The following is a 27,229-nucleotide window of genomic DNA, read 5'->3' as shown; positions in this document are numbered from 1 at the left end:
ATTTTCTTAATATATTATTAGCCGTTTACAATATGCGGACGAGATCACATACTTGTTGGCACAAGTATATTCGTTTACAGTACAATACGATGCCATCTACCAAAAGGAGCTAAACACTATTTGCCATTTTATAAATAATGAAGGTGGTTCAATTTAAGGATATGTTAGTGCACTATATGAAGCATTGGAGGCTGGAGAGGGTTGTTTTAACAGCACTTTTTTAGACGTTAATTCTCCTTTCGAGCCTCCTTCAAATTTGACAACAGCTTGGGCATGGCAGGTAACTATGATACATAATATTATACACTATACAAATTTAACTTTTTCAATTTTTTTTTCTTATTTTTATACCCATATGGTATAATGATTCGTTTAAATTAGCACATTATTAATATTCAATCTTCATATTTTTTACTAATATATAATAAAAAATAATGAAGTTCAAAGATGTGCATTGAAAAATATGCACAAGAAAGTGATAAAGATTAAAAAAAATAGAGGGAGTACATAATTATATTACTGCAATATGTGTATGATATGTGTATAATATATGTGCAATATATGTGTAATATATATACAATATATGTGTCAGTATATGTATAGTGGCTAGTGAAATATATGTATCATATATACGCAATAATATATATGCAATATAAACATAAGAAAATTTTGATAGAAACCACCTTTTATAACCATTTTTTGTGGAAAACCATCGTTGAATATTTTTTTGGGTAATTAGCCACCTATTTGGCTTTCTTTTGGTTGTTTAAGAAAAATAATATTATATGATAAGTTAGTTGTTATATTTTTGTCTCACAAAGCATCCAAGGTTCACAAAGCCTCCACGGTTCACTGAAACAATTGTTTCTTGTCACTTTTTTTTGTATATTTTGTATTCTGCTCATTTGAGCAAAACATGTCATAAACGTGCAAAAAAAAATTGATCTTAGGAGCACATAATTCTAGGTGTTCACAAGAGCATCCAAAGATCTGTATCTATCTTATATACACACTCTCTGAATATTACCTTTTTTATTAATATACAATTAAACGCTATGTAAACGATCAAATATGGAGGAGGCTATACAAATAAAAATAGCAAATTACTGAAAAAGTCTTTGAAAAACGTTGGCAAATAAAGTAAGCTCTCTACTCTAGTTTCAAGAGATTATTCTTTGATCAGTTAATAAATAAGAATTTATATAATTTGCATCACACATAATCTTATCAAACAAATTTAGCAATGTCCTACTTCTTTAATTAACGGGTCTCGTGGCCCGTGGGGTAGAATTTGTGGTAAATATGTAGTGGGCAAAGTACAAGAAACAAAAAAAAAGTGATCATGAATATATCAAACATAATATGCAGGAGTGAAAAGGGTATAGCAGCAAATTAGTCAATGAGCTACTCAAGGACAGGGTCCATCGGAGTTAAGTACATATAGGGTACTAAACTTTGCATAATAATGCAGTTTGCTCACCCAACGTATAAAATTTGCAGTTTACTCACTCAAATTACTTTTCTGTTAACATGGTCTACTAACTTCCACTAACTTTCGGATATTTAATTAAAATAATGAACGCAAGGGAAAATGCTAGTATAACTGTCATTCTTCTTTTCTGGGCCACACAACTTTTTTTCCATATTAAATTCAAAGTTAACAGAGTTGTACTTTGAGTGAGCAAAGTGCAACTTTTGAAAGTTGGGTCAGCAAATTGCAACTTATGCAAAGTTTGGTATCCTTTAATATAACCCGGGTCCATCGCATACATATTTATTGAACAAATTTTTGTACAATCTCTCAATTCTAACAATATTTCATAACTTACATTTCTTTAATCATTTGTCTCTTAGTTAATTCTATGGCTATAGATACATATATAGCAAGTGAAGCTCACATTTCCACCCACAACAACGTGATTACAACCTAGCATATTTAAATATAACATATGTAAGAAAGCAATTGAAAAAGACATTCTGAGTGAGAACACCACTTCGAAGAGGAAAACCTTAACAAAGAAGCATACATTTCTATATCAATCAACAATAATTATAGAAAGAGAAAAGAAGAGCATAGCTTTTCTTGACTACAAAAGAGACTTCATTTCATAACAATAAGGTATTTTCTTAACATATATAATTCACAATTTTATTAACGTATTTTTGGAATACCTACTCAATCTCAAATGCTAGTATTAGAAAAACAAAATGCCGATCATTGCAGATGATATTACCTCTTTTATATGCCGGATAACTTACTAAAAAAAGGAGTAACATATCAATATTTTCATGAGGGAATGTTCAAATATAATTTTTATTGATTTTTTTTCAGAATTTAGTGTATAAGTTACTTCAGTATTTTTTTTTTGGAATTTAAGTTGTTTTATATGTATATTTTCTTGGTTTATATGATTGAATGACATTAGTTTGTGATTGTAATTGACTAGGATTACGACTCACAATGCTATGAATTGATACGTAAATAGAAAAAGTTATATGATGATTTGCCTCACAATCCTGTGCTTTGGCACATCTCAGTCATATCTTTAACACATGCCGGTAAATATGTAAATATCGAATATCTCTATGATATTATACACTATTATGTTTTATAATATGAGATTCTAAGCTTGTATGTTATTTTCTTTATATATTATTAGTCGTTTACAATATGCGGATGAGATCGCATACTAGTTGGCACAAGTATATTCGTTTACAGTACAATACGATGCCATCTATCAAAAGGAGCTAAACACTATTTGTCATTTTATAGATAATGAGGGGGGTAATTTAAGGATATGTTAGTGCACTATATGAAGCATTGGAGGCTGGAGAGGGTTGTTTAAACAGCACTTTTTTAGACGTTAATTCTCCTTTCGAGCCTCCTTCAAATTTGACAACAGCTTGGACATGGCAGGGAACTATGATACGTAATATTATACACTATAAAAATTATACTTTTTCACTTTTTTTTTCTTATTTTTATACCCATATGGTATAATGATTCGTCTAAATTAGCACATTATTAATATTCAATCTTCATATTTTTTACTAATATATAATAAAAAATCATGAAGTTCAAAGATGTGCATTGAAAAATATGCACAAGAAAGTGATAAAGATTAAAAAAATAGGGGAGTACATAATTATATTACTGCAATATGTGTATGATATGTGTATAATTATGTGCAATATATGTGTAATATATATACAATATATGTGTAAATATACGTATAGTGGCTATTAACGTATTTTATTAACGTTCATGTATTTTCTTAATATACTTCACAATTTGATTAACGTATTTTTGGAATACCTACTCAATCTCAAATGCTAGTATTAGAAAAACAAAATGCTGATCATTGCAGATGATATTCCCTCTTCTATATGCCGGATAACTTATTAAAAAAAGAAGTAACACATCAATTTTTTGATGAAGGAATGTTCAATATAATTTTATTGATTTTTTATCCGCATTTAGTGTATAAGTTAATTCATTATTTTTTTTGGAATTTAAGTTGTTGTATATGTATTTTCTTATTTATATGATTGAATGACATTAGTTTATGATTGTAATTGATTAGGATTACGACTCACAATGCTATGAATTGATACGTAAATCGAAAAAGTTATATGATGATATTGCTCACAATCCTGTGCTTTGGCACATCTCAGTCATATCTTTAACATATGCCGGTAAAACTATGTAAATATCGAATATCTCTATGCTATTATACACTATTATATTTTATAATATGAGATTCTAAGCTTGTATGTTATTTTCTTTATATATTATTAGCCGTTTACAATATGCGGATGAGATCGCATACTTGTTGGCACAAGTATATTCGTTTACAGTACAATACGATGCCATCAATCAAAAGGAGCTAAACACTATTTGTCATTTTATAAATAATGAGGGTGGTTCAATTTAAGGATATGTTAGTGCACTATATGAAGCATTGGAGCTGGAGAGGGTTGTTTTAACAGCACTTTTTTAGACGTTAATTCTCCTTTCGAGCCTCGTTCAAATTTGACAACAGCTTGCACATGGCAGGTAACTATGATACGTAATATTATACACTATACATTTAACTTTTTCACTTTTTTTTCATATTTTTATACCCATATGGTCTAATGATTCGTCTAAATTAGCACATTATTAATATTCAACCTTCATATTTTTACTAATATATAATAAAAAATAATGAAGTTCAAAGATGTGCATGATAAATATGCACAAGAAAGTGATAAAGTAAAAAAAACTAGAGGGAGTACATAATTATATTTGCATATGTGTATGATATGTATATAATATATGTGCAATATATGTGTAATATATATACAATATATGTGTAAATATATGTATAGTGGCTATTAACGTATTTCATGAACATTCATGTATTTTCTTAATATACTTCACAATTTCATTAACGTATTTTTATAATACACTCAATCTCAAATGCTAGTATTAGAAAATAAAAATGCTGATCATTGCAGATGATATTTCTTTCTATATGCCAGATAACTTACTTTAAAAAGAAGTAACACGTCAATTTTTTGATGAAGGAAAGTTCAAATATAATTTTTATTGATTTTTTTTCCGCATTTAGTGTATAAGTTAATTTATTATTTTTTGGAATTTAAGTTGTTGTATATGTATATTTTCTTGGTTTATATGATTGAATGGCATTAGTTTTTGATTGTAACTGACTAGGATTCGACTCACAATGCTATGAATTAATACGTAAATCGAAAAAGTTATATGATGAATTGCCTCACAATCCTGTGCTTTGGCACATCTCAGTCATATCTTTAACACATGCCGGTAAAACTATGTAAATATCGATATCTCTATGATATTATACACTATTATGTTTTTATAATATGAGATTCTAAGCTTGTATGTTTTTTCTTTATATATTATTAGTCGTTTACAATATGCGGATGAGATCGCATACTAGTTGGCACAAGTATATTCGTTTACAGTACAATACGATGCATCTATCAAAAGGAGCTAATACTATTTGTCATTTTATAGATAATGAGGGGGGTTCAATTTAAGGATATGTTAGTGCACTATATGAAGCATTGGGGCTGGAGAGGGTTGTTTTAACAGCACTTTTTTAGACGTTAATTCTCCTTTCGAGCCTCCTTCAAATTTGACAACAGCTTGGACATGGCAGGAACTATGATACGTAATATTATACACTATAAAATTATACTTTTTCACTTTTTTTTCTTATTTTTATACCATATGGTATAATGATTCGTCTAAATTAGCACATTATTAATATTCAATCTTCATATTTTTTACTAATATATAATAAAAAATCATGAAGTTCAAAGATGTGCATTGAAAAATATGCACAAGAAAGTGATAAAGATTAAAAAAATAGGGGGAGTACATAATTATATTACTGCAATATGTGTATGATATGTGTATAATATATGTGCAATATATGTGTAATATATATACAATATATGTGTAAATATACGTATAGTGGCTATTAACGTATTTTATTAACGTTCATGTATTTTCTTAATATACTTCACAATTTGATTAACGTATTTTTGGAATACCTATCAATTCAAATGCTAGTATTAGAAAAACAAAATGCTGATCATTGCAGATGATATTCCTCTTCTATATGTGGATAACTTATTAAAAAAAGAAGTAAACATCAATTTTTTGATGAAGGAATGTTCAAATATAATTTTTATTGATTTTTTATCCGCATTTAGTGTATAAGTTAATTCATTATTTTTTTTGGAATGTAAGTTGTTGTATATGTATATTTTCTTGGTTTATATGATTGAATGGCATTAGTTTATGATTGTAACTGACTAGGATTACGACTCACAATGCTATGAATTAATACGTAAATCGAAAAAGTTATATGATGATATTGCCTCACAATCCTGTGCTTTGGCACATCTCAGTCATATCTCTATCACATGTCGGTAAAACTATGAAAATATCGAATATCTCTATGATATTATACACTATTATGTTTTATAATATGAGATTCTAAGCTTGTATGTTATTTTCTTAATATATTATTAGCCGTTTACAATATGCGGACGGAATCGCATACTTGTTGGCACAAGTATATTCGTTTACAGTACAATACGATGCCATCTATCAAAAGGAGCTAAACACTATTTGCCATTTTATAATAATGAGGGTGGTTCATTTTAAGGATATGTTAGTGCACTATATAAGCATTGGGGCTGGAGAGGGTTGTCTTAACAACATTTTTTAGACGTTAATCTCCTTTCGAGCCTCCTTCAAATTTGACAACAGCTTGGACATGGCAGGTAACTATGATACGTAATATTATACACATAAAAATTTACTTTTCACTTTTTTTCTTATTTTTATACCCATATGGTATATGATTCACTAAATTAGCACATTATTAATATTCAATCTTCATATTTTTTACTAATAATAATAAAAAATAATGAAGTTCAAAGATGTGCATTGAAAAATATGCACAAAAAAGTGATAAAGATAAAAAAAAATAGAGGGAGTACATAATTATATTACTGCAATATGTGTATGATATGTGTATATAATAACATATGTGCAATATATGTGTAAATATATGTATAGTGGCTATTAACGTATTTCATTAACGTTCAGGTATTTTCTTAATATACTTCACAATTTCTTTAACGTATTTTTGGAATACCTACTCAATCTCAAATGCTCGTATTAGAAAAATAAAATGCTGATCATTGCAGATGATATTCCCTCTTCTATATGCCGAATAACTTATTAAAAAAAGAAGTAACACATCAATTTATTAATAGAGGAATGTTCAAATATAATTTTTATTGATTTTTTATCCGCATTTAGTGTATAAGTTAATTCATTATTTTTTTTGGAATTTAAGTTGTTGTATATGTATATTTTCTTATTTTATATGATTGAATGACATTAGTTTATGATTGTAATTGACTAGGATTACGACTCACAATGCTATGAATTGATACGTAAATCGAAAAAGTTATATGATGATATTGCCTCACAATCCTGTGCTTTGGCACATCTCAGTCATATCTTTAACATATGCCGGTAAAACTATGTAAATATCGAATATCTCTATGCTATTATACACTATTATATTTTTTAATATGAGATTCTAAGCTTGTATGTTATTTTCTTTATATATTATTAGCCGTTTACAGTATGCGGATGAGATCGCATACTTGTTGCACAAGTATATTCGTTTACAGTACAATACGATGCCATCTATCAAAAGGAGCTAAACACTATTTGTCATTTTATAAATAATGAGGGTGGTTCAATTTAAGGATATGTTAGTGCACTATATGAAGCATTGGAGGCTGGAGAGGGTTGTTTTAACAGCACTTTTTAGACGTTAATTCTCCTTTCGAGCCTCGTTCAAATTTGACAACAGCTTGGACATGGCAGGTAACTATGATACGTAATATTATACACTATACAAATTTAACTTTTTCACTTTTTTTTCATATTTTTATACCCATATGGTCTAATGATTCGTCTAAATTAGCACATTATTAATATTCAACCTTCATATTTTTTACTAATATATAATAAAAAATAATGAAGTTCAAAGATGTGCATTGAAAAATATGCACAAGAAAGTGATAAAGATAAAAAAAACTAGAGGGAGTACATAATTATATTACTGCAATATGTGTATGATATGTATATAATATATGTGCAATATATGTGTAATATATATACAATATATGTGTAAATATATGTATAGTGGCTATTAACGTATTTCATGAACATTCATGTATTTTCTTAATATACTTCACAATTTCATTAACGTATTTTTAGAATACCTACTCAATCTCAAATGCTAGTATTAGAAAAATAAAAATGCTGATCATTGCAGATGATATTCTCTCTTCTATATGCCGGATAACTTACTTTAAAAAGAAGTAACACGTCAATTTTTTCATGAAGGAAAGTTCAAATATAATTTTTATTGATTTTTTATCCGCATTTAGTGTATAAGTTAATTTATTATTTTTTTGGAATTTAAGTTGTTGTATATGTATATTTTCTTGGTTTATATGATTAAATGACATTTGTTTTTGATTGTAATTGACTAGGATTACGACTCACAATGCTATGAATTGATACGTAAATAGAAATAGTTATATGATGATATTGCCTCACAATCCTGTGCTTTGGCACATCTCAGTCATATCTTTAACACATGCCTGTAAAACTATGTAAATATCGAATATCTCTATGATATTATACACTATTATGTTTTATAATATGAGATTCTAAGCTTGTATGTTATTTTCTTTATATATTATTAGTCGTTTACAATATGCGGATGAGATCGCATACTAGTTGGCACAAGTATATTCGTTTACAGTACAATACGATGCCATCTATCAAAAGGAGCTAATCACTATTTGTCATTTTATAGATAATGAGGGGGGTTCAATTTAAGGATATGTTAGTGCACTATATGAAGCATTGGAGGCTGGAGAGGGTTGTTTTAACAGCACTTTTTTAGACGTTAATTCTCCTTTCGAGCCTCCTTCAAATTTGACAACAGCTTGGACATGGCAGGTAACTATGATACATAATATTATACACTATAAAAATTATACTTTTTCACTTTTTTTTTCTTATTTTTATACCCATATGGTATAATGATTCGTCTAAATTAGCACATTATTAATATTCAATCTTCATATTTTTTACTAATATATAATAAAAAATCATGAAGTTCAAAGATGTGCATTGAAAAATATGCACAAGAAAGTGATAAAGATTAAAAAAAATAGAGGGAGTACATAATTATATTACTGCAATATGTGTATGATATGTGTATAATATATGTGCAATATATGTGTAATATATATACAATATATGTGTAAATATACGTATAGTGGCTATTAACGTATTTCATTAACGTTCAGGTATTTTCTTAATATACTTCACAATTTGATTAACGTATTTTGGAATACCTACTCAATCTCAAATGTAGTATTAGAAAAACAAAATGCTGATCATTGCAGATGATATTCCCTCTTCTATATGCCAGATAACTTATTAAAAAAAGAAGTAACACATCAATTTTTTGATGAAGGAATGTTCAAATATAATTTTTATTGATTTTTTATCCGCATTTAGTGTATAAGTTAATTCATTATTTTTTTTGGAATGTAAGTTGTTGTATATGTATATTTTCTTGGTTTATATGATTGAATGGCATTAGTTTATGATTGTAATGACTAGGATTACGACTCACAATGCTATGAATTCATACGTAAATCGAAAAAGTTATATGATGATATTGCCTCACAATCCTGTGCTTTGGCACATCTCAGTCATATCTCTATCACATGTCGGTAAAACTATGTAAATATCGAATATCTCTATGATATTATACACTATTATGTTTTATAATATGAGATTCTAAGCTTGTATGTTATTTTCTTAATATATTATTAGCCGTTTACAATATGCGGACGGAATCGCATACTTGTTGGCACAAGTATATTCGTTTACAGTACAATACGATGCCATCTATCAAAAGGAGCTAAACACTATTTGCCATTTTATAAATAATGAGGGTGGTTCAATTTAAGGATATGTTAGTGCACTATATGAAGCATTGGCGGCTGGAGAGGGTTGTCTTAACAACACTTTTTTAGACGTTAAATCTCCTTTCGAGCCTCCTTCAAATTTGACAACAGCTTGGACATGGCAGGTAACTATGATACGTAATATTATACACCATAAAAATTTAACTTTTTCACTTTTTTTCTTATTTTTATACCCATATGGTATAATGATTCATCTAAATTAGCACATTATTAATATTCAATCTTCATATTTTTTACTAATATATAATAAAAAATAATGAAGTTCAAAGATGTGCATTGAAAAATATGCACAAAAAAGTGATAAAGATAAAAAAAATAGAGGGAGTACATAATTATATTACTGCAATATGTGTATGATATGTGTATATAATAACATATGTGCAATATATGTGTAAATATATGTATAGTGGCTATTAACGTATTTCATTAACGTTCAGGTATTTTCTTAATATACTTTACAATTTCTTTAACGTATTTTTGGAATACCTACTCAATCTCAAATGCTCGTATTAGAAAAATAAAATGCTGATCATTGCAGATGATATTCCCTCTTCTATATGCCGAATAACTTATTAAAAAAAGAAGTAACACATCAATTTATTAATAGAGGAATGTTCAAATATAATTTTTATTGATTTTTTATCCGCATTTAGTGTATAAGTTAATTCATTATTTTTTTTTGGAATTTAAGTTGTTGTATATGTATATTTTCTTATTTATATGATTGAATGACATTAGTTTATGATTGTAATTGACTAGGATTACGACTCACAATGCTATGAATTGATACGTAAATCGAAAAAGTTATATGATGATATTGCCTCACAATCCTGTGCTTTGGCACATCTCAGTCATATCTTTAACATATGCCGGTAAAACTATGTAAATATCGAATATCTCTATGCTATTATACACTATTATATTTTTAATATGAGATTCTAAGCTTGTATGTTATTTTCTTTATATATTATTAGCCGTTTACAATATGCGGATGAGATCGCATACTTGTTGGCACAAGTATATTCGTTTACAGTACAATACGATGCCATCTATCAAAAGGAGCTAAACACTATTTGTCATTTTATAAATAATGAGGGTGGTTCAATTTAAGGATATGTTAGTGCACTATATGAAGCATTGGAGGCTGGAGAGGGTTGTTTTAACAGCACTTTTTTAGACGTTAATTCTCCTTTCGAGCCTCGTTCAAATTTGACAACAGCTTGGACATGGCAGGTAACTATGATACGTAATATTATACACTATACAAATTTAACTTTTTCACTTTTTTTTCATATTTTTTACCCATATGGTCTAATGATTTGTCTAAATTAGCACATTATTAATATTCAACCTTCATATTTTTACTAATATATAATAAAAAATAATGAACTTCAAAGATGTGCATTGAAAAATATGCACAAGAAAGTGATAAAGATAAAAAAACTAGAGGGAGTACATAATTATATTACTGCAATATGTGTATGATATGTATATAATATATGTGCAATTATATATGTAATATATATACAATATATGTGTAAATATATGTATAGTGGCTATTAACGTATTTCATGAACATTCATGTATTTTCTTAATATACTTCACAATTTCATTAACGTATTTTTATAATACCTACTCAATCTCGAATGCTAGTATTAGAAAATAAAAATGCTGATCATTGCAGATGATATTCTCTCTTCTATATGCCGGATAACTTACTTTAAAAAAGAAGTAACACGTCAATTTTTTGATGAAGGAAAGTTCAAATATAATTTTTATTGATTTTTTTATCCGCATTTAGTGTATAAGTTAATTTATTATTTTTTTGGAATTTAAGTTGTTGTATATGTATATTTTCTTGGTTTATATGATTGAATGACATTAGTTTATGATTGTAATTGACTAGGATTACGACTCACAATGCTATGAATTGATACGTAAATCGAAAAAGTTATATGATGATATTGCCTCACAATCATGTGCTTTGGCACATCTCAGTCATATCTTTAACACATGCCGTAAAACTATGTAAATATCGAATATCTCTATGATATTATACACTATTATGTTTTATAATATGAGATTCTAAGCTTGTATGTTATTTTCTTTATATATTAATAGCCGTTTACAATATGCGGACGAGTTCGCATACTTGTTGGCACAAGTATATTCGTTTACAGTACAATACGATGCCATCTATCAAAAGGAGCTAAACTCTATTTGCCCTTTTATAAATAATGAGGATGGTTCAATTTAAGGATATGTTAGTGCACTATATGAAACATTGGAGGCTGGATAGGGTTGTTTTAATAGCACTTTTTTAGACGTTGATTCTCCTTTTGAGCGGCCTTCCTTCAAATTTGACAACAGCTTGGACATGGTAGGTAACTATGATACGTAATATTATACACTATACAAATTTAACTTTTTCACTTTTTTTTTCTTATTTTTATACCCATATGGTATAATGATTCGTCTAAATTAGCACATTATTAATATTCAATCTTCATATTTTTTACTAATATATAATAAAAAAATAATGAAGTTCAAATATGTGCATTGAAAAATATGCACAAGAAAGTGATAAAGATAAAAAAAATAGAGGCAGTACATAATTATATTACTACAATATGTGTAAATTGTATAAATATATGTGTAATATATGTGTAATATATATACAATATATGTGTAAATATATGTATAGTGGCTATTAACATATTTCATTAACGTTCAGGTATTTTCTTAATATATACTTCACAATTTCATTAACGTATTTTTGGAATACCTACTCAATCTCAAATGCTAGTATTAGAAAAATAAAATGCTGATCATTGCAGATGATATTCTCTCTTCTATATGCCGGATAACTTACTTTAAAAAGAAGTAACACGTCAATTTTTTGATGAAGGAAAGTTCAAATATAATTTTTATTGATTTTTTTATCCGCATTTAGTGTATAAGTTAATTTATTATTTTTTTGGAATTTAAGTTGTTGTATATGTATATTTTCTTGGTTTATATGATTAAATGACATTAGTTTATGATTGTAATTGACTAGGATTACGACTCACAATGCTATGAATTGATACGTAAATCGAAAAAGTTATATGATGATATTGCCTCACAATCCTGTGCTTTGGCACATCTCAGTCATATCTTGAACACATGCCGTAAAACTATGTAAATATCGAATATCTCTATGATATTATACACTATTATGTTTTATAATATGAGATTCTAAGCTTGTATGTTATTTTCTTTATATATTTATAGCCGTTTACAATATGCGGATGAGATCGCATACTTGTTGGCACAATTATATTCGTTTAAGTACAATACGATGCCCATCTATCAAAAGGAGCTAAACACTATTTGCCATTTTATAAATAATGAGGGTGGTTCAATTTAAGGATATGTAGTGCACTATATGAAGCATTGGAGGCTAGAGAGGGTTGTTTTAACAGCAATTTTTTAGACGTTAATTCTCCTTTCGAGCCTCCTTCAAATTTAACAACAGCTTAGGCATGACATATAACTATGATACGTAATATTATACACTATACAAATTTAAATTTTTCACTTTTTTTCTTATTTTTATACCCATATGGTATAATGATTCGTCTAAATTAGCACATTATTAATATTCAATCTTCATATTTTTTACTAATATATAATTAAAAATAATGAAGTTCAAAGATGTGCATTGAAAAATATGCACAAGAAAGTGATAAAGATAAAAAAAATAGAGGGAGTACATAATTATATTACTGCAATATCTATATGATATGTGTATAATATATGTGCAATATATGTGTAATATATATACAATATATATGTAAATATATGTATAGTGGCTATTAACGTATTTCATTAACGTTCATGTATTTTGTTAAATACTTCACAATTTCATTAACGTATTTTTGGAATACCTACTCAATCTGAAATGCTAGTATTAGAAAAATAAAAGCTGATCATTGCAGATGATATTCCCTCTTCTATATGCCGGATAACTTACTTAGCAAAGAAGTAACACATCAATTTTTTGATGAAGGAATGTTCAAATATAATTTTTATTGATTTTTTTATCCGCATTTAGTGTATAAGTTAATTTATTATTTTTTTGGAATTTAAGTTGTTGTATATGTATATTTTGTTGGTTTATATGATTAAATGACATTAGTTTATGATTGTAATTGACTAGGATTACGACTCACAATTATATGAATTGATACGTAAATCGAAAAAGTTATATGATGATATTGCCTCACAATCCTGTGTGCTTTGACACATCTCAGACATATCTTTAACACATGCCGGTAAAACTATGTAAATATCGAATATCTCTATGATATTATACACTATTATGTTTTATAATATGAGATTCTAAGCTTGTATGTTATTTTCTTTATATATTATTTGTCGTTTATAATATGCGGACGAGATCGCATACTTGTTGGCACAAGTATATTCGTTTACAGTACAATACGATGCCATCTATCAAAAGGAGCTAAAAACTATTTGCCATTTTATATATAATGAGGGTGGTTCAATTTAAGGATATGTTAGTGCACTATATGAAGCATTGGAGGCTGGAGAGGGTTGTTTTAACAGCACTTTATTAGACGTTAATTCTCCTTTCGAGCCTCCTTCAAATTTGACAACAGCTTAGGCATGGCATGTAACTATGATACGTAATATTACAAACTATACAAATTTAACTTTTTCGCTTTTTTTCTTTTTTTTTATACCCATATGGTATAATGATTCGTCTAAATTAACACATTATTAATATTCAATCTTAATATTTTTTACTAATATATAATAAAAAATAATGAAGTTCAAAGATGTGCATTGAAAAATATGCACAAGAAAGTGATAAAGATAAAAAAAAAAATAGAGGGAGTATATAATTATATTATTGCAATATGTGTATGATATGTGTATAATATATGTGCAATATATGTGTAATATATATACAATATATGTGTAAAATTATGTATAGTCGCTATTAACGTATTTCATTAACGTTCATGTATTTTCTTAATATACTTCACAATTTCATTAACGTATTTTTGGAATACCTACTCTATCTCAAATGCTAGTGTTAGAAAAATAAAATGCTGATCATTGCATATGATATTCCCTCTTCTATATGCCGGATAACATACTAAAAAAAGAAGTAAGACATCAATTTTTTGATGAATGAATGTTCAAATATAATTTTTATTGATTTTTTATCCGCATTTAGTGTATAAGTTAATTCATTATTTTTTGGAATTTAAGTTGTTGTATATGTATATTTTCTTGGTTTATATGATTGAATAACATTAGTTTATGATTGTAATTGACTAGGATTACGACTCACAATGCTATGAATTGATACGTAAATCGAAAAAGTTATATGATGATATTGCCTCACAATCCTGTGCTTTGGCACATCTCAGTCATATCTTTAACACATGCCGGTAAAACTATGTAAATATCGAATATCTCTATGGTATTATACACTATTATATTTTATAATATGAGATTCTAAGCTTGTATGTTATTTTCTTTATATATTATTAGTCGTTTACAATATGCGGACGAGATCACATACTTGTTGGCACAAGTATATTCGTTTACAATACAATACGATGACATCTATCAAAAGGAGCTAAACACTATTTGCCATTTTTTAAATACTAACGGTGGTTCAATTTAAGGATATGTTAGTGCACTATATGAAGCATTGGAGGCTGGAGAGGGTTGTTTTAACAGCACTTTTTTAGACATTAATTCACCTTTCGAGCCTCCTTCAAATTTGACAACAGCTTAGGCATGGCATGTAAATATGATAGTAATATTATACACTATACAAATTTGACTTTTTCACTTTTTTTTTCTTATTTTATTCCCATATGGTACAATGATTCGTCTAAATTAGCACATTATTAATATTCAATCTTTGTATTTTTTACTAATATATAATAAAGATAATTAAGTTCAAAGATGTGCATTGAAAAATATGCACAAGAAAATGAGAAAGATAAAAAAAAATAGAGGGAGTACATACTTATATTACTGCACTATGTGTATAATATATGTGAAATATATGTGTCAATATATGTATAGTGGCTAGTGAAATATATTTATTATATATACGCAATAATATATATGCAATATAAACATAAAATTTTTTTTGATAGAAACCACCTTTTATAACCATTCTTTGTGACCACCGTTGAATTTTTTTTTTTTTGGGCTAATGAGCTACCTATCTTGCTTTCTTTTGGTTGTTTAAGAAAAAAATATTATATGATATATTAGTTGTTATATTTTCATCACACAAAACCTCCACGGTTCACGTAAACAATTGTTTCGTGTCACTTTTTTGTATATTTTGTATTCTGCTCATTTGAGCAAAACATGTCATATATACGTGTAAAAAAATTGATCTTAAGAGCACATAATTCTAGGTGCTCACAAAAGCATTCAAAGTTCTGTATCTATCTTATATACATACTCTCTGAATATTACCTTTTTTTATTAATATACAATTAAATGTTATGTATACGTTTTGGTAGAGATCGAACAAAGGATCGGGAAGAGAGTTGAGAATATGACCCCGGCAAATGTAGTCATCATTCTCCCACTTTATCCTCTTCCTTGTAGTCTCAATAGACTCTTCCTCTCCATCTTCGAAAATGGTGGCATGGGTGTTATAGAACATACACCACATTAAAAGTAGTCAACAAGAAGGGCATCTTCGTTTGCCATCTTTGATATCCCACCCTCTCGAATTTGTCCAATTTTTGGAAGTTCATAGTCATGTCCCTGAGTGATTGAGCCATATCCGAAAAGAAAAAGAAAGTTAAACTAATAGATTGTTAGGTGTGATCAACAAGAGAACCAGATATACCACTCCAAGGTACAGAAACTATGCTTTCCTATTAGTTTAATTTCGCCCCTCTAGGATCACTGGGTTACCAAGAAATTACTAATAAGATACAATGGAGAGAACAATTCACTAGATGTTCTTCTATGTGAATCAACAAGAACTTGTGTTTAGAGTTTGTGAAGAACACCCAAGAGAAATTAGTAAAGTTTCTCTCAAGCAAAGAAAGTAGTTTAGAGTATGGAAAAACAGATTTTCTATCTCTCTCTCCTCATAAGAATCACAAAGGTTATATAGAAATATACCCTTCATAGATTAGAGTTGTTACTTTCATAACCCCCCTCTCCTTTAATCACTGATTAAGGAGCTTTAATCCACTGATTAAGAATCCTAATAGTCATTAAATGCATAACGTACACATTACAACGGTTGAAAACCGTCAACGCACCCTTTCACGTCCCCAAGACAGAAGAAACGTCGCGACTCGCGAAATAGCTCGCGACTCGCGATAAGGCACTGGTCGCGACCCGCGACGACTATTGCAACCCGCGACCTGCCTTCTGTTTTCCTCGTTTTTCACGTGGCTTTGCGTTTTTGTGTACTCTAATCTTTAACATACTAGACTTCGTCCTCTTCTAGTATATGATCATATGAGCATGAAAACCCATTACACTATAAATGTTCCAACAAACTTTCAGGTATTTTCTTAATATACTTCACAATTTAATTAACATATTTTTGGAATACCTACTCAATCTCAAATGCTAGTATTAGAAAAATAAAATGCTAATCATAGCAGATGCTATTCCTTCTTCTATATGTCGGATAACATACTATAAAAAGGAGTAACACATCAATATTTTGATGAGGGAATGTTTAAATATAATTTTTATTGATTTTTTTCAGAATTTAGTGTATAAGTTAATTCAATATTTTTTTTTGGAATTTAAGTTGTTGTATATGTATATTTTCTTGGTTTATATGATTGAATGACATTAGTTTGTGATTGTAATTGACTAGGATTAGGACTCACAATGCTACGAGGCGATACGTATATCCAAAAAGTTATATGATGATATTGCCTCACAACCCTGTGGTTTGGCACATCACAGTCATATCTTTAACACATTCCTGTAAAACTATAAAAATATCGAATATCTATATGATATTATACACTATTATGTTTTATAATATAAGATTCTAAACTTTTATATTATTTTCTTAACATATTATTAGCCCTTTACAATATACGGACGAGATCACATACTTGTTGGCACAAGTATATTCGTTTACAGTACAATAAGATGCCATCTATCAAAAGGAGCTAACACTATTTGCCATTTTATAAATAATGAGGGTGGTTCAATTTAAGATTATGTTAGTGCACTATATGAAGCATTGGAGGCTGGAGAGGGTTGTTTTAACAACACTTTTTTAGACGTTAATTCTCCTTTCGAGCCTCCTTCAAATTTGACAACAGCTTGGCCATGGCAGGTAACTATGATACGTAATATTATACACTATACAAATTCTACTTTTTCACTTTTTTCTTATTTTTATAGCCATATGGTATAATGATTCGTCTAAATTAGCACATTTTTAATATTCAATCTTTATATTTTTTACTAATATATAATAAAGATAATTAAGTTCAAAGATGTGCATTGAAAAATATGCACAAGAAAGTGAGAAAGATAAAAATAAATAGAGGGAGTACATCATTATATTACTGCAATATGAGTATGATATGTGTATAATATATGTGCAATATGTGTAATATATATACAATATATGTGTCAATATATATGTAGTGGCTAGTGAATATATGTATGATATATACGTAATAATATATATGTAATATAAACATAAGAAAAATTTGATAGAAACCACCTTTTATAATCATTTTTTGTAGAAAATCACCGTTGATTTTTTTTTTGGGTAATTAGCCACCTATTTGGCTTTCTTTTGGTTGTTTAAGAAAAAAAATACTATATGATATGTTAGTTGTTATATTTTTATCTCACAAAGCCTCCACGGTTCACGAAACAATTGTTTCTTGTCACTTTTATGTATATTTTGTATTTTGCTCATTTGAGCAAAACATTTCATAAGCGTCCAAAAAAAAAATTGATCTTAGGAGCTCATAATTCTAGGTGCTCACAAGAGCATCCAAAGATCTGTATCTATCTTATATACATACTCTCTGAATAATCCTTTCTTATTAATATACAATTAACTGCTATGTAAACGATCAAATATGGAGGAGGCTATGAAAATAAAAATAGCAAATTACTGAAGAATTCTTTAAAAAAAAGGTTTGCAAAGTAAGCTCTCTACTCTAGTTTCAGGAGAATATTCTCTGACCGGTTAATAGATTAGAATTTATATAATTTGCATGACACATATTCGTATCTAACAAATTTAGCAATGTCCTACTTCTTTAATTAATGGGTCTCGTGGCCCGTGGGGTAGAATTTGTGGTAAATATGTAGTGGGAAAAGTACAAGAAACAAAAAAAATTGATCATGAATATATCAAACAGAATATGCAGGAGTGAAAAGGCTATAGCAGCATATTAGACAATGAGCTACTCAGGGACAGGGTCCATCGGAGTTAAGTACACTAAATGGTACTAAACTTTGTATAAAATTACAATTTGCTCACCCAACGTATAAAATTTGCAATTTACTCACTCAAAGTACTTTTATGTTAACATGGCCTACTAACTTCAACTAACTTTCAGATATTTAATTAAAATAATGAAACGCACAAGAATCTAAGGAAAATGCTAGTAAAACTGTCATTCTCGTTTTTTGGGCCACACAACTTTTTTCCATATTAAATTCAAAGTTGACAGAGTTGTACTTTAAGTGAGCAAAGTGCAACTTTTGAAAGTTGGGTGAGCAAACTGCAACTTTATGCAAAGTTTAGTACCCTTTAATATAACCCGGGTCCATCACATACATATTTATTGAACAAATTTTTGTACAATCTCTCAATTCTAACAATATTTTATAACTTACATTTCTTTAATCATTCTCTTAGTTAATTCTATGGCTATATCTCTATTATATAAGGGAAGGGGGGAGCAATGGTGTCCTCTTTTGAAATGCCTATTTCGCCCCCCTTCCCTTTCTAAATTACAAATTCACTTACAAATCAAAGGGGGCTTCAAATAAATATACCAAAAATATAATTATAACAATAACTCACAAGTCAACTAAAATAATAAAATTGCATAATTTACGTTATGCAAACCACTAAAATGAGGAAACTTTACGAAAACTTAAATATTCACTTACAAACTACAACCTATGAAAAAATTGATTTGAAATCAAATTGTCCACTTTCTTTACAATTTATGAAGTACTGTACTTAATTCAAAAATCAACTAAAAAATTATAATATTAGAAATCATAAATAAATTTAATAAAATTTCTATTTCGTTCATAGAATTTAACTTTGAAAAGTAAAACAAAAAAAATAAAAAAGAATGGTGAGAGACTTAAGTGACAGAAACTAAACCAATCAAATTTTGCAACTAAAAACAATTATACTTCGTATGTCTAATGTTCAAATTTTGACTCTTATGCCGAAGAAAATCGAGTTTCTGTTTCAAAAAAATTTCAAACACGCATCGCGTGCAAAAAATTCTAGTATACATATATAGCAAGTGAAGCTCACATTTCCACCCACAACGACGTGGTTACAACCTAGCATATTTAAAAATAACATATGTAAGAAAGCAATTGAAAGAGACATTCTGAGTAAGAACACTACTTCGAAGAGGAAAACCTTAACAAAGAAGCATACATTTCTATATCAATCAACAATAATCTATACTAATATATTAAAAGGCGTGCGTAAATCAGGAACGGTGCCACGTGGCGCTCTCCCTAGGGAGTTTTAGTTCATGTAATCCATGTACAATGAAAAAAATTAGAAATTGCATAGTATAGGTTTCAATCCCGTGACCTCAAGCTCATGTACTAAAGTTTTAACCACTAGACCAAATTGTATTTAGTGATATTATATCAAAAGTACAATATTAATAAATGAAATTTTTCTTACCCGGGGCATAGCCCGGGCCTAATAACTAGTTATAGAAAGAGAAAAGAAGAGCATAGCTTTTCCTGACTACAAAAGACACTTCATTTCATAACAATCAGGTGAAATCCCCCTATCGGTCGCTGCTGCAAGCACTGCTCTCTCCTCCATTTTTGTGGCCTGTGTGCTGCCTCGCTAGACCTGCGACAGCCTCAAGCTCGCATTTTTCTCTCCTCTACTCACATCGTCGCTGCTATTGTTGTCGTTTTGCCACCGTGTGTTGGTGGTCTTTTTGGTACTTTTTAGTTGCGACTTCAGCAATTATATTAGTTATCGATCATTTCTCCTCTTTTTTAGTCTATTCTATTGTTAATTATTGTGAAATGACATATAAATTTTAGGTTTGATTTCTTTTTTTTTTGATATTTTGGTGAATCTGATTCAAATTAAACTAAGAGTCGGCGGCTAGGATTTGCAAATTGGGGTTTCATCTAGGGTTTGAAACCAATTTAGAATTTTTGTAATTATATTTTACTCGTTGATTGCCTTCTGGTTCGCGTAAATATATATCATGCAATTTTTTCGAATTTCATGTTTCTTTTTTTATGATGTGAAACATCTCCTTTTGGGGTTTTTGTTGTTCATTGGGTGATACAATTTTGACAGTATCAAACACTGTTTTGAATACTATGAATGAGTTTCTATTTTTTTCAAATAAAAATGACCATTTGCGACGGATATAACTCCCAATCCAAAACAGATTCATTTTTTTAATAAAAAATGACTAATTTGCATCGCATATAGTCCAACATGCGACGCAAATGGGAGTCTGGCATCTGACGCAAATTGTTGATTCTAAACGAGTGTTACTTATATTATGAGTTATTGATGCTCAAGTATTATTCATGAAATTACTAATGCCTATACAGATGAATGCTAAATAAACTAAACATGATAAATGAAAGTAAAAGAGGTTATGGCAGTATAATGTGTTACACAATGATTATTATCCGGTTTTACAACTGGACTAAAAGTCTCATCGCGGTCAACCTCAACCTGTTGAGACCTGCCATCATCTACAAGACGAGCTTTGTATCGCTCAAAAGAACCATCAAATTTCTTTTTATAACGAAAAATCCACATAGACGAGAAAGATTCACATCAATGGGACGGGATACTAATTCCCACGTCTTATTTTTACATAGAGCATCATATTCATCTACCATGGTAGCTTTCCAATTGTGGTCATTTAAAGCACTCATAGGATTCCACGGGATGGGCGAAATAGAAGTAGTGGTGGAAGTGTTTAAATTAAGGGTTTTTTCACCAAATACCCCCGACAAATTAAGAAATTCACCATATACCCTCGATGTTTCAGAAATGCACCGTATACACTTGAGTTTTCGAAAACATGCACTAGATACCCTTTTCCTAACTGTCGTTAACCCACCATTAGCTTTATTTACGATATTGCCATCATTAAACCCTAATCCTAATCTAACCTAACCCTAACCCTAATCTAACCCTAACCCTTCCTCTAATCCTACCCCTAAACCCTTACCCTAACCTTAACCCTCACCCTAACTCTTTGGCAGCCCCCACCCCCTCCCATTCACCCCACCCTATCCCCTACCCCACCGCCGGCCTCCCCCACCCTCTGCGCGTCCCACCGCCGGCCTCCCCTCACCCCTTCCCCCCCGATTTCCCAACCCCTACCCCTCACCGCCGATTTCACAACCCTTCAAACACCAAACCCCACCCTCCCCCTCGAACGCCAAACCCATACCCCTCCCCTTCGAACGCCGGCGACCATAGCAAGGTGATTTATGTTCAAATTCGAAGCGACGGTGGAGCGATTAGGAAATCGAAGTGGAGGGGTGGGGGAGCAGCGGTGGAGGGGAGGAGATAGGGTGGGGGAGCGATTGGGAAATCGATGGGGAGGGGTGGGGGAGCAGTGGTGGAGGGGAGGGGTGGGGGAGCAACGGTGCAGGGGAGGGGAGGGGGTGGGGGAGCGGTGGTGGAGGGGAGGGGAGGGGTGGGGGCCTAGGCTGGGGTGGAGGGGAAGGGGAGGGGATGGGGTGGGGTGGGGTCTGACGGGGTGTGAGGGTAAGGATTTAGGTTTAAGATTAGGATTAGAGTTAGAGTTAGAGTTAGATTAGAGTTAGGGTTAGATTAGAATTAGGTTTATGGTTAATAATGGCAAAATGGTAAATAAAAGCTAATAGTGAATTAACAGAAGTTAGAAAAGGGTATCTGGTGCACGTTTTCAAAAACTCTAGGGTATACGGTGCATTTCTGAAACATTGAGGGTATATGATGAATTTCTTAATTTGTCGGGGGTATTTGGTGAAAAAACCGTTAAATTAAAGGGGCGTTTGGTCTTGAACATCCCATGGTGGCTCCTTGTAGCCATGCGGGTGGGCTGCTGGGCAGTGGAAAGAGGAGTAGAGAGTGGGCCGGATGGGATTGGGCCAGCAATAGGGGTAGGCGCTGGATTAGGAATGGAGGAGGGGACCGAACTGGGTTAGGACCTAATAAGCTATACATTGGGAAGATATTACAATCCTAGTATACACTTGCTATAATGAGAATATTACGCTAATAATAAAAATATTAGCTATCAGAAACCTTTTTTTTTTTTTTTTTGAGGGAAACCGACACAAATATTATTAAGAAATATCCATGTCCGTTAATGCTAGTACACGAATCCGGGTGCCCGCGGGGTTGGGGCACCCGTGCCCATGGAGTGCCTCCGAGGGCCGTGGGAGGCCCTCTCAAGGCACACTCGTGCCGTGGAAGGGTCATGTGGTGCCGCTCGGAGACCCTCCTAGGCCTAGCTAAGGCCGTGCCAAGCGAGCCAAGGGAAGACAAAAGTGGGAAGGAAATGAAGGTCTGAGGCCCCATGGGGGATCCTCGGGCACCCCGGAGACCCTAGGGAGGTCCAGGACGAAAAACTCGCGGGCCCCGGGAAGCCGGAAAATGGCCCGAAAACTGAAAAAAACGTGGATAGTACACGAATCCGAGCGCCCGCGGGGCCCGGGCACCGGTGCCCATGGGGTGCCTCCGAGGGCCGTGGCAGACCCTCGCAAGGCACACTCGTGCCGTGGAAGAGTCATGTGGTGCCGTTCGGAGGCCCTCCTAGGCCTAGCTAAGGTCGTGCTAAGCGAGCCAAGGAAAGGCAAAAGTGGGAAGGAAATGAAGGTCTGAGTCCCCATGGGGAATCCTCGGGTACCCCGGGGACCCTAGGGAGGTTCGGGAAGAAAAAACTCGCACGCCTAGGAAGTTTGAAAATGGCCCGAAAACTGGAAAAAAACGTGGATTATAGTACACGAATTTGGGCGCCCGCGGGGCCTAGGCACCGGTGCCCATGGGGTGCCTCCCAGGGTCGTGGGGGTCCCTTTCAAGGCACACTCGTGCCGTGGAAGGGTCATGTGGTGCCTTTCGGAGAACCTCCTAGGCCTAGCTAGGGTCGTGCTAAGCGAGCCAAGGGAAGGCAAAAGTGAGAAGGAAATGAAGGTCTAAGGCCCAACGGGGGATCCTCGGGCACCCCGGGGACCCTAGGAAGGCCCCGGACGGAAAAATTCGCCGAGCACGGGAAGTCGAAAAATGGCCCGGAAACTGGAAAAAACGTGGATTAAACAAACTTAATTTTGGATATTCACCTTACTCTTTGGAATTAAACAAACTGGAAAAAACGTGGATTAAACAAGTAAAATCAGAAACTTAGAGGTATGGTATCATCTTCAATTAGTTATGGCATGAATATGTTTAACTAATTACAAGTCAACTTAGCTAACTAGATTTTAGTTTCCATATTTACTGATTATACAGTGATAAATCAGTGATGAATTAAACTATGAACATATAAAATGCCAGCATTATGTTCATGATGAGTTATTAGCCTTGTTGGATATTCACCTTACTCTTTGGAATTAATATATGTCCAATTACAATGTCAAATAGATTATGAACTTATAGTTTAAGTGTAACTTATAATGTTTAAATGAATAACATTTGTTTTTTTTTTTTTTTTGATTGGGAAATTAAGTTAGCCCAAGGGCTAATCCCTACCAAGGCTAGGAACTACCAACACATTGGCTAGTAAAGCATGCTAAGGAAATACCCCAACATAATGCTGGGGGTAAGGATCGAACCCATGACCTCAAGGATCAGAGGGGAGTGCTCTACCACATGAGCTAGCTCCTCATCCTTGAATAACATTTGTTTTGATTAGCTTATAATTTATCATGTATTCAGCACTTACTATATAATTTGAATGTAAATTGAAATGAGAATTATACTAAGTTTGGTAATAATTTTGGACTAATGTTGTGACTAACTTATCCTAACTAACTAATGACTAACTTGTGTTAACTACTAACTATTGATGACTTTGATACTAACTCATGCTAACATGACTTCTTCTAACTACAATGACCGAGTTTGAGGATTCTTAGCCTCAGACCAAACTCTACAAGATAATGTGGTAATCATCGAGAGCGTGAAAGCTAACAACTCCGCTGCCAATTCACCCGCTATTGTTGTGAGTATGGGCTATGCTGGAGGTATGAACTACAATGCAATATGTATTTTGTTTACTTCTAAAATTTTATTGATTGTTTTTATTATTGAATTGATAGGCTTTTCATAAACAAACTTAATTTAATTTGGAGGTTTTATTTTATGGGTATCTCCTCTACTATTAATTTGAATTGTATATAACTTTGTTAAAATTGTCCATGTTTGAAAAAGTTGTGACAAATTTGATTGACGCTTTTCACATATTTGTCATTGTTACTTCAGAGTTGCGGTTCTCTACATAACTTGGCATTTATAAATTAAATTTAAGTAGTATTTAGGTGTCGAATTATAAACTATAAAATTAATTAAATACTGATTTAGTATTCGTTTAAAAAGGATATCGATTTTAATATTGTTTATCAATCTATGGTTTGTTTTTCACATATTTCTATATTAAATCAACATTAGCAATATGGTTCCGGTTGAAGTACGCGGAGATCACTATTGGAGCATTAGCCTCGTCGACTCCATCGCCGTGAGCAAGGACTTTCAGGTATTTTTTTTTAACATATTTCACAGTTTCATTGACGTATTTTTGGAATACCTACTAAATCTCAAATGCTAGTACTAGAAAAAGAAATATCGATCATTGCAGACGATATTACCTCTTTTATATGCCGGATAACATACTAAAAAAAGGAATGACACACAATCTTTAGATGAAGGAATGTTCAAATATAATGTTTATTGATTTTATTCAGAATTTCGTGTATAATTAAGTTAATTCATTATTTTTTTTGGAATTTAAGTTGTTATATATGTATACTTGCTTGGTTTATATATATGACTAAATGACATTAGTTTGTGATTGTAATTGACTAGGATTCTAACACGCAATGTTACGAGTCGATACGTAAATCTAGAAAGTTATATGATGATATTGCCTCACAACCCAATGGTTTTACAAATCTCAGCCATATCTTTAACACATGTCGGTAAAACAAGAAAAATTCTGCCATATGCCAGCTAAACAGGAGCAAAGCAGTGAAATGTCCGCAAGATATAAGAAGTAACGAAGAGATATCTAAAACAAAATTCTTAATGCTGCGTGGTATGAAGTTAGAGAATTTACGCCAATGTTTCATACTCTATTGTTTAGAGGCCCAATGAGATTGTTCATGTGGCAAGCTAATCTTTCCTTGAATAAATTCGGGTCATTTAGGCGTGTAAATAATCAGGCGTTTAACAATGTAATTAGGAGACATGTTATGGTATTCATTAAGCGTGTAATCTTATTATAATTCAAAGGGGATTATTATAATCACTTTTTACTATATCTATATGTAAAAATGCAAGCATAGTAATTTTATTTGACACATCATTCATGTTTAATGATTTGGCTTTATATAATGGTCATCACATTAATCAATTTTGCAAATAGAAAATGTTTGTCGTTGATAAGAAATGGCTTTAGAGGAAGAGAAGGTAAAATAATTCATAAAACAGCGACAGAACTATGGTTTCTCTTTATTTAGCTTATTTTCGGAATAACTTTTACATATACAGAGATGTCACATGTATCTAGGTATAGAACACTCTTTATTTGGACCGTAGTCCTTACAGAGTCCCTTGCAATTTCCCACTGTACATGGATTCATTGGGATGCATGTTACAGACGCCGGTATTATCATTTACGGAACTCCAGACTCATGCGTACTTTTTACTTTTAGGAACGAATCAATTCAATTTTGCAAGCATCGATTTACGATTTTATCCTTATTCTACTAATTTTGTTTCTACCAACTACAGTATTTGATTTGCTACTCTGATCTTTACACTCATAAGTAATACATTAATCACCATTTCTCAAAGGATTTTACTGGAAAATAAGAAGAATAGTAGAAGAGAGAGACTGAAAAAATAAACTGAGGTAAGGCCAATATCGTCCTTCATGTCTTGTCTTGTACTAAATCTAAATGCACACTTTGCCCTATTTTTACATATGTCCAAAACAAAAAGTGCCTTACAAGCTGGCAGTTGGGAAATAAGAATACCCTAAAATAATTGTCCAGTACTACGTGTCGTCCACTGATTCGTGCAATAGCGGACAAAAAGACAAAAAAAACGTAATGTGGTAGCAGCTTTGTA

Source organism: Beta vulgaris, chromosome 4 (assembly GCF_026745355.1).
Source record: "Beta vulgaris subsp. vulgaris cultivar EL10 chromosome 4, EL10.2, whole genome shotgun sequence".
Taxonomy (NCBI): Eukaryota; Viridiplantae; Streptophyta; class Magnoliopsida; order Caryophyllales; family Amaranthaceae; genus Beta; species Beta vulgaris.
This window is presented reverse-complemented; position numbering follows the sequence as displayed.